This window comes from Canis lupus, chromosome 32, assembly GCF_003254725.2.
Source record: "Canis lupus dingo isolate Sandy chromosome 32, ASM325472v2, whole genome shotgun sequence".
In the NCBI taxonomy this organism is placed as follows: domain Eukaryota; kingdom Metazoa; phylum Chordata; class Mammalia; order Carnivora; family Canidae; genus Canis; species Canis lupus.
Window position 1 is genome coordinate 17307375 of NC_064274.1, and position 11511 is coordinate 17318885.

Below are 11511 nucleotides of genomic sequence, written 5' to 3' on the forward strand. Positions count from 1 at the left end.
TGTATGGTTACAAAACTGTATTTGTCAAGACTCATTGAATTGTACATTTAAAATTGTCACTCAATAAAGCTGGCATTAAAATTAATCAATAATTTGACAATCATATCTTTAAAAACAAGTTGACATTATAAATGAGCCAGTGAATACCCTTGAAATAAGACCTGACATAGGGAGAAGGGTAACTCATTGAGAGGATATCGAGGGGAGAAGATCAGTAGAATAACCTGTGTTCCAGAAATCCTGGGACTGAGCATATTAATAGAGGCCCTAATCCTCTCTCTATAGGAGTCTGTTAAAATGTCCCTGAGAGTTTTGGCTACTCTCTTACCTAAACAGAAAAAGTGACTTCATGACAGCAAGTATGCTAACTGATTTCATGGTGAAGGCATCAGGTAATATGGCAAGTTGGAATAGTCTTGTGTTTGCTACCTAGTTCCAAAGAGCAAACAAACAGGCCTCATTTAGCTAATTGAGGCCAACTGGTTTGGGTCTTAAGCAGTCACTGGATTAGAACAGATGACAAATGCTTTGAGATAGATGTGTATAAACCATTTTAGAGCCTGAGGCAGAACATATCATACTACAAGTGGAGCAGCATAAGGCATAGCTAGGGAAAGAAAGCAAACTTTAAACTAAGGAATAAGTTGATGTTAATGCCAGATGTAAAGTTAGAAGAGGGAGCTGAAGATGCACCTGTCCACTTCTAAGACTCATTAAAGGGTGTAGAAGCTGGATAGTTTTAAAACCTCTCTAAGCAGGTAAATGCAATTGATTTTTCTATCTGCTTACTCTATAATCTCTCACTTAACTGCTTGACTTTTATTAATGTATTATTGGCATATTAAAATTTTTTAAGTGAGAGTAATATATAAAATTTATAAGATTTGAGCAAGCACAGAAATGTATAAAAAAGAAAACTGAAAACATCTTTTCCCAATGCCCATGCCTATTGCCCTCTAGAAATATAATTAATGGTAAAGTGTCTTCATTTTTGTATAAATGTGATCTTTATGCTGTAACACCTAAGATTTTGAGATTTCTTTCTTTTTTTTAATATTTTATTTATTTATGAGAGAGAGAGTGTGGGCATGCAAACAAAGGGAGGGAGAGGGACAAGCAGATTCTGTACTGAGCGTGGAGCTCTATATGGGGCCTTAATCCCACCACCCTGAGATCATGACTTGAGCCGAAATCAAGAGTTGGCCATTCAACCAACTGAGCCACCCAGATGCTCCGAGGTTTATTTCTAATTCTTATACATATTTATATTACCCAGCATCACTCTGATTTTTTTCTTTAAAAGCTCTGCTTTCCTATTTGCCTTGACCCTCTCCATATCTCAGTAAGAGGCATCTCATTCATGAGCAAGCTCAAGGCAAACTGTTAGGGTCATTCTTGATTCCTTTATTTTTTCAAAATTATACTCCATAAACCATCAGCAAATATCTTCAGATCTGCTCTCAAAATATTTGCAGTGCTCCACAACTTCTTATCATATCTACTACTATCACACCTAGAGTAAAGCTACCATCTCTCTCCTAACTGCTCTCCTTGATTCCACTTCTACCTTTTAAAGTCTGTGTTCATGCAATTATGTCCTACCCCCACTAAAAACCCTCCAATGACTTTCTGGAGACTGGACTTAAATCCAGACTTCATGGCCTACAGAGCCTGATATTTGGCCTTTGGCTACTTCTCTAATCTCATATTGGACTTCTCTCCCTCTAGTTTTCTCCTTGCTGTTCTGAAAATAAATTTGATGCATTTCCTTCTGAAGATCTTTTTTGTTTGTTTTTTTGCTTTTTATTCTATCTGAAATGTTTTTCTTCAAATATTTGTATGGCTCACTCTTTTATATCACTCAGCAATCTGCTTGAATGTCACCTCTACAAAAAGTTCTTGCCCTAAAATATCACTCCATCCTATCACAACATTAATCCCCTTATTGTACTTACTGGTCTTTCTAGCATTTACCACCACCTGAAAATAATGTATATACCTATTTTATTGTCTATCAGACACACAAATGTTGACTCCATGAGGGCATGGACTTAGTTTATTAATTATAATACTTACATCCCTAGAAGAGTGCCTATTATAGAATAAGCACTAAATAATATTTTTTGAATGAATGAATAAACCTTCAGCATGTCTAGCTATTTAGGTAGTTTAATTAGAAGCTGTCTACTTATTGAACTGTTATCATTGTGATTGCCAAGCACAGATCAATTGGAGATTTCTGTTGTTTTTTCTTTATGAGAGTTGGGCAGAGCTAACCAAAAATAAGTGTACTAAGTCCAGCACTAGTTTTTAATATATTATCAATAATGTAACACACTAGACTGGGTGATTAATTATGTGTTAGCATCTTTGCCTCAAAGTAGATAAAGAAGAAAATAGTGTTGGTGTTTGTATATTTCAGAGACTGTTCTATTCTTCTTAGATATACAATCTCATTTCTCAGGAAATTTTGACAAATATCTCTCTGTGGAAGGTTAGGTCCATCAGTGTCAGTCACACATTCATTTGCTGCAGACGCCGTATTGGCTTTCACAACTCTCCAGAGCTGCAGGGTTCTATATTAAGCTAGTTCTTCAACACTGCCAAAGCTATGGACATCTTCAAAGGCCTTTTTTAAATTGCAGGGTGGAACTGTATTTTGAGGGTTTGTTTGTCTTCTTCATGATGTAGACAATGATCCTTCTAAACTTTGGACAGCATTGGTAATAGATAGTTTCATCTATTTATATGAGCAAGAACATGTGATATAACTAAGAAGGGAAAAGTTTAATCATTTTTTACATTCCCCAATTTAAACAAATGAGATACTAAATTCAAAAGCACTCTCAAGATCCTTCCTCTCTCCCAAGATATGTAACAGTTAAAGCCATTACTCTGGTCCTGTCATTCACGTGGCAAGATGATATCTAGTAATCGAGTAAAACAGCCAATTAAGGGAAAAGTTTAACTCTGTTCATTTGTTGCTAGTGAGATTAGATGTTTTTTTAGGGGGTGGTGGGTGCAAGGATAGAGGGAGAAGGAAAGAGAGAATCCCAAGTGGGCTCCATGCCCAGTGTGGAGCTAGATGTGGGCTATGTCTCACAACCCTGAGATCATGACCTTAGCCAAAATCAAGAGTTGGATGCTTAACTGACTGAGCTACCCAGTCATCCCAAAATATAGATCTTTTTAAGGTAAATTCAGTACTTAAGTCCAAACTATCTCCAAGGCTGCATTAACGAAAAGATGTCTTCACTGGATATTGCTTGCAGGTTTCACACACTCAAGTGGTCCTCACTTTAAAGAAAACAATATAGGGACGCCTGGGTGGCTCAGTGGTTGAGCATCTGACTTTGGCTTAGGGTATGATCCCGGAGTCTGGGACCAAGTCTTGCATGCTCCCTGCAGGGAGCCTGCTTTTTTTTTTTTTTTTTTTTAGAGATTTTATTTATTTATTCATGGGGGGGAGCAGAGACATAAGCAGAGGAAGAAGCAGGCTCTATGCAGTGAGCCCAATGTGGGACTCAATCCAAGGACTCCAGGATCACACCCTGAGCCAAAGGCCAACGTTCAAACACTGAGCCACCCAGGTGCCCCAGCGAGCCTGCTTCTCTCTCTGCCTCTCAAGAATAAATAAATAAAATCTTAAAAAAAAGAAAACAATATAAATCTCAAACATACTAGTAATTTAATCTAGTAATTAGATATTGATACGATATATAATATATTGACGTGCCTGGATAGGAAGGGACTAGGACAGGAAGAATGGACTTACTAAAAGCTGGGCTGTAAACTTTTGTCTAATGTTTACAATATAATGCAATCTGTCTGAAGTAGCAATGGTGATGGGTACCAATGGGAAGAAAGTGTGATGCAGTGGAGAATTTGTGGGGATTACTCACCATAAGCTTAAAAGTCAGTTTTTTTTAAAAAGACTATTTTCTGGATAAAGTTGTTATATTTGTGGAATTGTCAGCTGAGTCACATAAGAAAAAATCCATGTAATCAAGCTAGATTCTATCTTACTCATTCATTCCTCTTACTTAGTGTGAGGTCAGCTCAGATGTTCTCTTAAATCCATCCTTTTAATGGTAATGGCCTATGTAGACTGTTCTTTAAACTGAAACATGTTCTGGGATTTTGATGAAACTGTGTAAGAAAACTAGGGGCTTCCTCTTGAGCTGGGCACATGATAGGCACTCAATATATCCCATTTTCTTTGTCTTATATGTCATGTCTAATTTCTGAAGTGATGTTGCATTCAAGCTTGGATTCTTTTTATTTTTTTAAAGATTTAATTTATTTAGTTATTAAAGACACACACACACACACACACAGAGAGAGAGAGAGAGAGAGAGGCAGAGATATAGGCAGATGGAGAAACAGGCTCCATGCAGGGATCCCAATGTGGTACTCAATCTCAGGACTCTGGGATCATATCCTGAGCCAGATGCTTCAACCGCTGAGCCACCCAGGCGCCCTTCAAGTTTGGATTCTATATCATATTGTCTTATAGGTGATAGAGAGAGCCATGAAATAAACAGAATACACAGAAAAGCTTTTATCCTTGAGTATCTCTGTTACCACATATACAGCTTTTATTAAGACCTTGCTTATGGAGTGCCTGGCTGACTTAGTTGGCAGAGCATATGACTCTTGATCTCAGGGTTGTGAGTTTGAGCCCCCTGCCAGGTGTGAAGACTACTTTTGAAGGAAATAAAAAGAAAAATTAGTCTATGAGTAGTGGAGTTTTAGAGTTAAAATGAAGATTCTTGAATGTTATTTTGAAGAACAGAAATATTCCATACTAACAACTCCTCAAACTTGGCCAATTAAATAGCTATTTTTCCACCATGTAACATATAACCTCTTTTTCAACAAGGTTCTATTGTTCTTCTTATCTCACAGTTTATAGAGATCAAGTAGTCAGTACACTTGAAATTCTAGGATAGGCCTCAAAAGAAGGAACCACGAATCAGTGTGAAGGAAAAAGGAAAGTTTGGGTTAGTTGATCCATTTTTTTTTTTTTTTTTTTGCTGTTTATTAAAGGACATATGGATAAATGTGAAAAGGACTTCTTCCTCTATATGGGTAAATGTAGTTGTACTATAATTTTATAAACCAATGCCTATTGAGCTTTGAAAAAAATTCATCACTAAATCATATTCAACATAGAGATTTTTAAATTAAAATCAATACACATTTATTGAGCAACTACTATGTGGCAGATACCCTTTCTAAATTTTCTAAACTCCAGTGTCTTCATCTGTAAGTGCTATTAAAAACTGTAGCTACCTCACAGGGTTATTAACAGACTATGCATCTAAAACACCTAACCTAGTGCATTGCACACAGTAGACACATAATAAAGAGGGTCATTATTGTTATTCTTCTTAAATGCCTTAAAACAGATTCCACAAACAAAAGGGATAAATGATATAAAAGTCCTAGATTTTATTGCAGGCTGTGATAGTTGTGATAGTTGTGATAAAGGGTCCCCTTAAGCTGGGTATACAAAAACTTATGTGGTTACACTAAGAAACACATCCACTCACTTATTAAATATTTAATGAACACTTACAATGCGCCAATCACTGTGATAAGTGCTAGGGATATATTCGTGAACAAGATAAACAAATTCTGTCCTGGTGCTTATGGCCTAGAAGGCAACAGTGATATTAAACAATAATCACTCAGATGCTCTGTAATTACTATATAGCAAGAGCTTTGAAGGAAAAGTCCAGGTGCTATAAAAGTCTAAATACAAGGTGATGGTGGTGGCATAATTTAGCCGGAATAGTCAGAGAAGGCTGCCCCAGGGAAATGACATTTAAGCTGAGATCTAGAGTCAATAAGACAGATTTGTAGAGGTAGTATTGATAGAACATAACAAAGTTATTCAAATGTATGAATAAAACCACAAAAAAGATCTCACTTCAGCTAAAGATGTTTTTACTTTAAAATAATAGAAGAACATTTTCTAGGGGTCCTTATAGTTTAAAACTATTATTATAAGGGATTACTAGGTTATTAATCTCAATATAAAAATTAAGAATATATTATTTAGCAAAACACACTTAAATGGATCCATCTGTTACAAATTCAGGTGTTTTGTGTATAAAAAGCTAGAATTACAAAATAGGTCTTACTAAACTCTGGGCTTCTGAGGTATGAGGTAAACAGAAGTGGATAAGGTTTTATTTGCTTTAGGGAGTTTTTTATTTGTTTGTATTTTTAGGCATCGTTAAGTGGAAAGAACATTGAATCTGACGTCAGGAGGTCTGGGTTCTATTTCTGACTCACTGGGGTTCTATTCACTCACTGGGGAGCCATAGGCAAGGCCTTTAAACTACAGCTTCCACTATTGTAAAAGGAGGTATTGCTTACAAAAGCCCTGCATTACAGAAGCTTAGCAGAGGAGCTCTGTTAGCTCAGGAGATGGCCTGATGGTATGGATGGGGGTCAGAGAATTCTTGAAATTTTTTTTCTTTCACCTAAACATTTGTTTGCTCCTCTGTTCTGGCTTTATGACAGTACATGATCAAGTATCTCATTACCTTAAGATTGGAAGGAAAGAAAGAGAGAAAAGAAAAGATCAGCAGCTTTTGGTAACAGCAATGGAACAAATAACTAATAGGAGCAAAAGTTAACTTGAAAGTGAAAAGGAGGGACGCCTGGATGGCTCAGCGGTGGAGCCTCTGCCTTTGGCTCAGGGTGGCAGTGATCCTGGAGTCCTGCATCCGGCTCCCCAAGGGGAGCCTGCTTCTCCCTCTGCCTAGGTGTCTGCCTCTCTCTCTCTCTGTCTCTCACGAATAAATAAATACAATCTTGAAAAAGAAAGTGAAGAGAATAGTATGGGAAGTGGATATTTATCACCTCACTTACATGAGTCTTTTTTCTTCTGACTGGTGCTTGGGGTCCTGTTGCTAGAAATACTGACACTGTGAGAACCAACCAGACCGTTCTTACTCACTCAATTTCTCCTTCCACATCTTGCCTTTCTCCCTAAGGGACTTTCTGTTTTCTCCCAACCCATTCTCCTTTCTTTTTTGGCTTCCTTGTCTCTTCACTTGTTTCCCCTGCCATTCTTTATCCTTGTTCCTTTCACTTTCTCTTTATTGCTTTATGCCAAAAGACACAATCATTAATTAAAACCCTTAATAACCAAAGCAAAAGTATATTTTAAGGGTGCCCGGCTGGCTCAGTTGGTGGAGCATGAGACTTGATCTCAGGGTTGTAAGTTCAAGCCCCACACTGGATGTAAAGATTACTAAAAAATAAAATATTTTTTGAAAATGTCTTTTAATAAAAGTCTTAAAAATTATAATCAGTTATTATAACTACATAGAACAAAGTAAATTTGTCGACAATAACATCACTGCTCATGTCAACCAGTCCTATCTGCAAGATTTCCATTTGCAATAGTTTAAGTACCACTTACATAGTGGTACTTAAACGTTTTTGAGGGAAAAAAAATGTGAAGAATAGGACGCATTGTATGTACATTCTGTGTATATACCACTTAGCTAAAAATATCATGCTCTGATATTGTCAGATAATCTTATTGTCATTTTGCAGGTGGGCTCTTCATACTTGTCAATCCATAATATAAATATATAGATAAGAAAATAAACACGGGTAAATAAATCTTAGGGGGAAAAACAGAAGATTGCCTTAGATTTTGTGTAATTAACCAGGGAATTTTTTAACTTGAAAACTAAAAAGTGAATTGTTTTTGGTGAAATTATTTATGCCCAATATTATTTTATATTTGTATAGAAGATAACCAAACATCATTATTTCTTACTTTTTTATTTTTGAAGGTTTTTATTCATTTACTTGAGAGAGTGAGAGAGAGAGCATGAGCAGGGTGGAGGTGCAGGGGGAGAGAGAGAAGCAGACTCCTTGCTGAGCAGGGAACCTGACATGGGGCTCCATCCCAGGACCCTGGGATCATGACGGAAGGCAGGTGCTTAACCAACTGAGCCACCCAGGTGCCCAAACATCATTCTTTACTGATACCTAAATGCTACAGCGAGGAAATTCCTCAGCATCCCCTCTATTTTGTCACTACATGGTCCACTAGCCAACCACTGCCTAGTCTACTACATGGTCTACTAGCCAACCTCTGCAATAGACCAGCAGAGGAGGAAACTGCTCTTCTCAAAAGCCAGAATAACAATGTGTTGGCAATTCATGAAATTAAAATGAAATGCTCTCCAATTTCATTCTTTTGGTTGGAACTGATTTTTAAGAATTCCTATCATTAGTAGGCTTGTTGGTCAAGCCCAATTATTATGGATTGGGTTGGGTTAGAATGGAAGTCACTCAGAACAAATGAAGTCATGAAACCTCTGACCCTGTGTACTTCTTACGACTCTTTTGTTACTTCATATGCAAGAGAGCTAATGAAACAGAAATTCTTTTTTTTAAAGATTTTTTTTTTTTATTTATTCATTCATGAGAGAGAGACACACACACACACACACACACAGAGCAGAGACATAGGCAGAGGGATAAGCAGGCTCCATGCAGGGAGCCTGACATGGGACTCGACCCCAGGACTCCAGGATCACACCCTGGACCGAAGGCAGGGGCTAAACCGCTGAGCCACCCAGGGATCCCTGAAACAGAAATTCTAATTAGATAATCCGAGAACTGGGATCCCTGGGTGGCGCAGCGGTTTGGCGCCTACCTTTGGCCCAGGGCGCTATCCTGGAGACCCGGGATCGAATACCACATCAGGCTCCCGGTGCATGGAGCCTGCTTCTCCCTCTGCCTGTGTCTCTGCCTCTCTCTCTCTCTCTCTCTGTGACTATCATAAATAAATAAAAATTAAAAAAAAAATAAAGATGGATACACTTAAAAAAAAAAAAAAGATAATCCGAGAACTCTCGAAATGGTTTCACATCTCAATTCCTTGCTAAAGAAAAAATAATACAGCAATAAATTGGTAGCATGTGCATGCACAAGAGAGAAACAAATCAGTTTTGTTAATTTTATAAACAATAGAATCAACAAGTCTGGAAAAGGAAGAAAACATTTTTTGCTGGTGTTCAGGTTGGAAATTTAAGCAAGAACTTTTATTCTTTAGGAAAGCATCCCATAGAGTTTAGGTAATAGGCTAGTCTATCTTTTAACAATCTCAGAAAAAAAGAAAAGAAACCGAGTCCTTTTTCTGAAATCTGCAAAAATGGAACAAAAAATTGAATTTTGTGTTTTGGCAGTATTCCAGTCTAAATGATCTGAGGGATGATAGATAGCATACCTAGGAGTCCATGCTTTCTAAGTAGATTTCTTCCAAAATGTCAGCAAGGGGCCTGGGAGTTTCTCTCAAAAAGGAAGACATTAATTTAAAAGCTACTTAGGAAGGTAAACTACAATCTTAGAAATTGGATATCTTCATAGTGGAGTGTTTTAGTAATAGGGAAAAAATGAAATTAGGAGCTTTAACAAGGAAGACTTTGAAACTAAGCTCTGGTTAGTGTTCTCCACCTGCGGCCTGGGGACAGTGTGTTATGAGCATTCTATATCACCTACTGAAGTGATCACCCAATGATTATCTGGTTATCCCAACTGGAGGAGGTTCTCCTTAACTTCTTCCACCTCTTTTTACTCTGATTCTACTGCAGATAAGCAAACTTCTAATTTAAATTTTATTTTCAATTGGGCTTTCCTCAAAGTAAAATGATCTGAATATTCCAGATTGCCGCACAAGTATCCTTTTTCTAATTTACAATAAACTTCTGGGTTTCTCATCAACTTCTAGTGAGCTTTATTTTTTGCACGAACGAGTCCCTGAGAGTCTGCCTCAGGGCAGACTCTGTAGTTGTACCAATAAAAATAAATTTCTGAATATATTTGGTTTTGATTGATAGAGACTTTATAAAGATTTATTTGCCCTAAGAATTTCTTTTTTTTTAAAAAATTTTATTTATTTATTCATGAGAGACACGCAGAGAGAGAAAAAGGTAGAGACACAGGCAGAGGGAGAAGCAGACTCCATGCAGGAAGCCTGACATGGGACTCGATCCCAGGTCTCCCTGACCACGACCTGGGCCGAAGCCGGCACTAAACTGCTGAGCCACTCGGGCTGCCCGCTTTAAGAGTTTCAATCTGAAAAAGTCCTGCCTAGTGTTCTCTTTCTAACCAACTCTTCAAGTGCAGCATGACATAACTGAAAACCAGTCTGTTATCTAAACTGAGTAATAGTTTGTGAAATCTTGTCATACATAAAATGTTTCTGTTTAAAGCTATGTATAAAACTTTAAGGTTATATATTAATGATGGCAATTGTTGAGGCTTGATAATGGATACATTGGGAGTTCGTTATAATATTCTTTCTGTAATAACAAGTGTATGTTTGAGGGGCCTGGGTGGGTCAGTCAGTTAAGCATCTGCCTTGGGCTCAGGTCACATTGGTTAGGCCCCACATTGGGCTCCCTGCTCAGCAGGGGGGCCTGCTTCTCTCTTTGCTCCTCCCCCTCTTTTGCTCTTTTCTTTTTTTTTCTCTCTCTCTCAAATAAATAAAATCTTCCAAAAAAAGTGTATGTTTGAAATTTCTTGATAAAAAGTAAAGCAAAAAATATCAGGAGATTTCAAATCCATCTTCAAAGAACATTCTAAAATTGAGGTAATGTGATTTGTTCTCTGCCTGGATTTTCAGTGTTATTTGTCTCCACAACAAGCAAAACTTTAGCTCAAGTTACTCAGGCAATGCTATCAGGTGTCCACCAGCTCTGCCTCTTGCTGGGGGCTGTTTCTTTGCCAGGAGGCGCTATATTTGGATCTACATGTAACAGTTGATACTTTGGCTCAAGTTATAAGAACCAACTCATTTCTTTTCTAGGAGGGGTTAATACTTGTTTGTCCCTGCTTATCATATTGAAATATCTGTGAAATGGATAAGATCTTTACTTTCCTAGTGGTATTTCTGCCCTTTTGATTAAAAAACCTACTAAAAGTTCTCCTTGAACTCCAAGGCTGCTTGCTGTCTCCTTGTATGCACTAGGATCCCTCAGTCAAAAATTTTATGTTTTGGGGTCAGAAATATTTCAGTGTTACAGAGACTAAGTTCTGAAATGACAACACATTGATTTAACTGTTATATAAGTATATATTTAATAATATAAAATTTAAACTATTATACATTTAATAAATAGTACAACGTCAATAATATGAAATTCTATTAAATGTAAAAAAGTCTATAAGAATTTTGTCAAGGAATCTGACTAGATAAATACAAAGAAAACAAGAAATGTCTTCATTTTTTTCTCCTAAAGATTAAATCCTACATAGACTTATTGGCCTAATAAATTCCATTAAACAAAATGTTCAATTAATTTTTTTTTTTAAAGAGGAGAGTTGGGTTTTTTTTTTTTAAATTTTTTATTTATTTATGATAGTCACAGAGAGAGAGAGAGAGAGAGAGAGAGAGAGAGAGGCAGAGACACAGGCAGAGGGAGAAGTAGGCTCCATGCACTGGGAGCCCGACGTGGGATTCGATCCCAG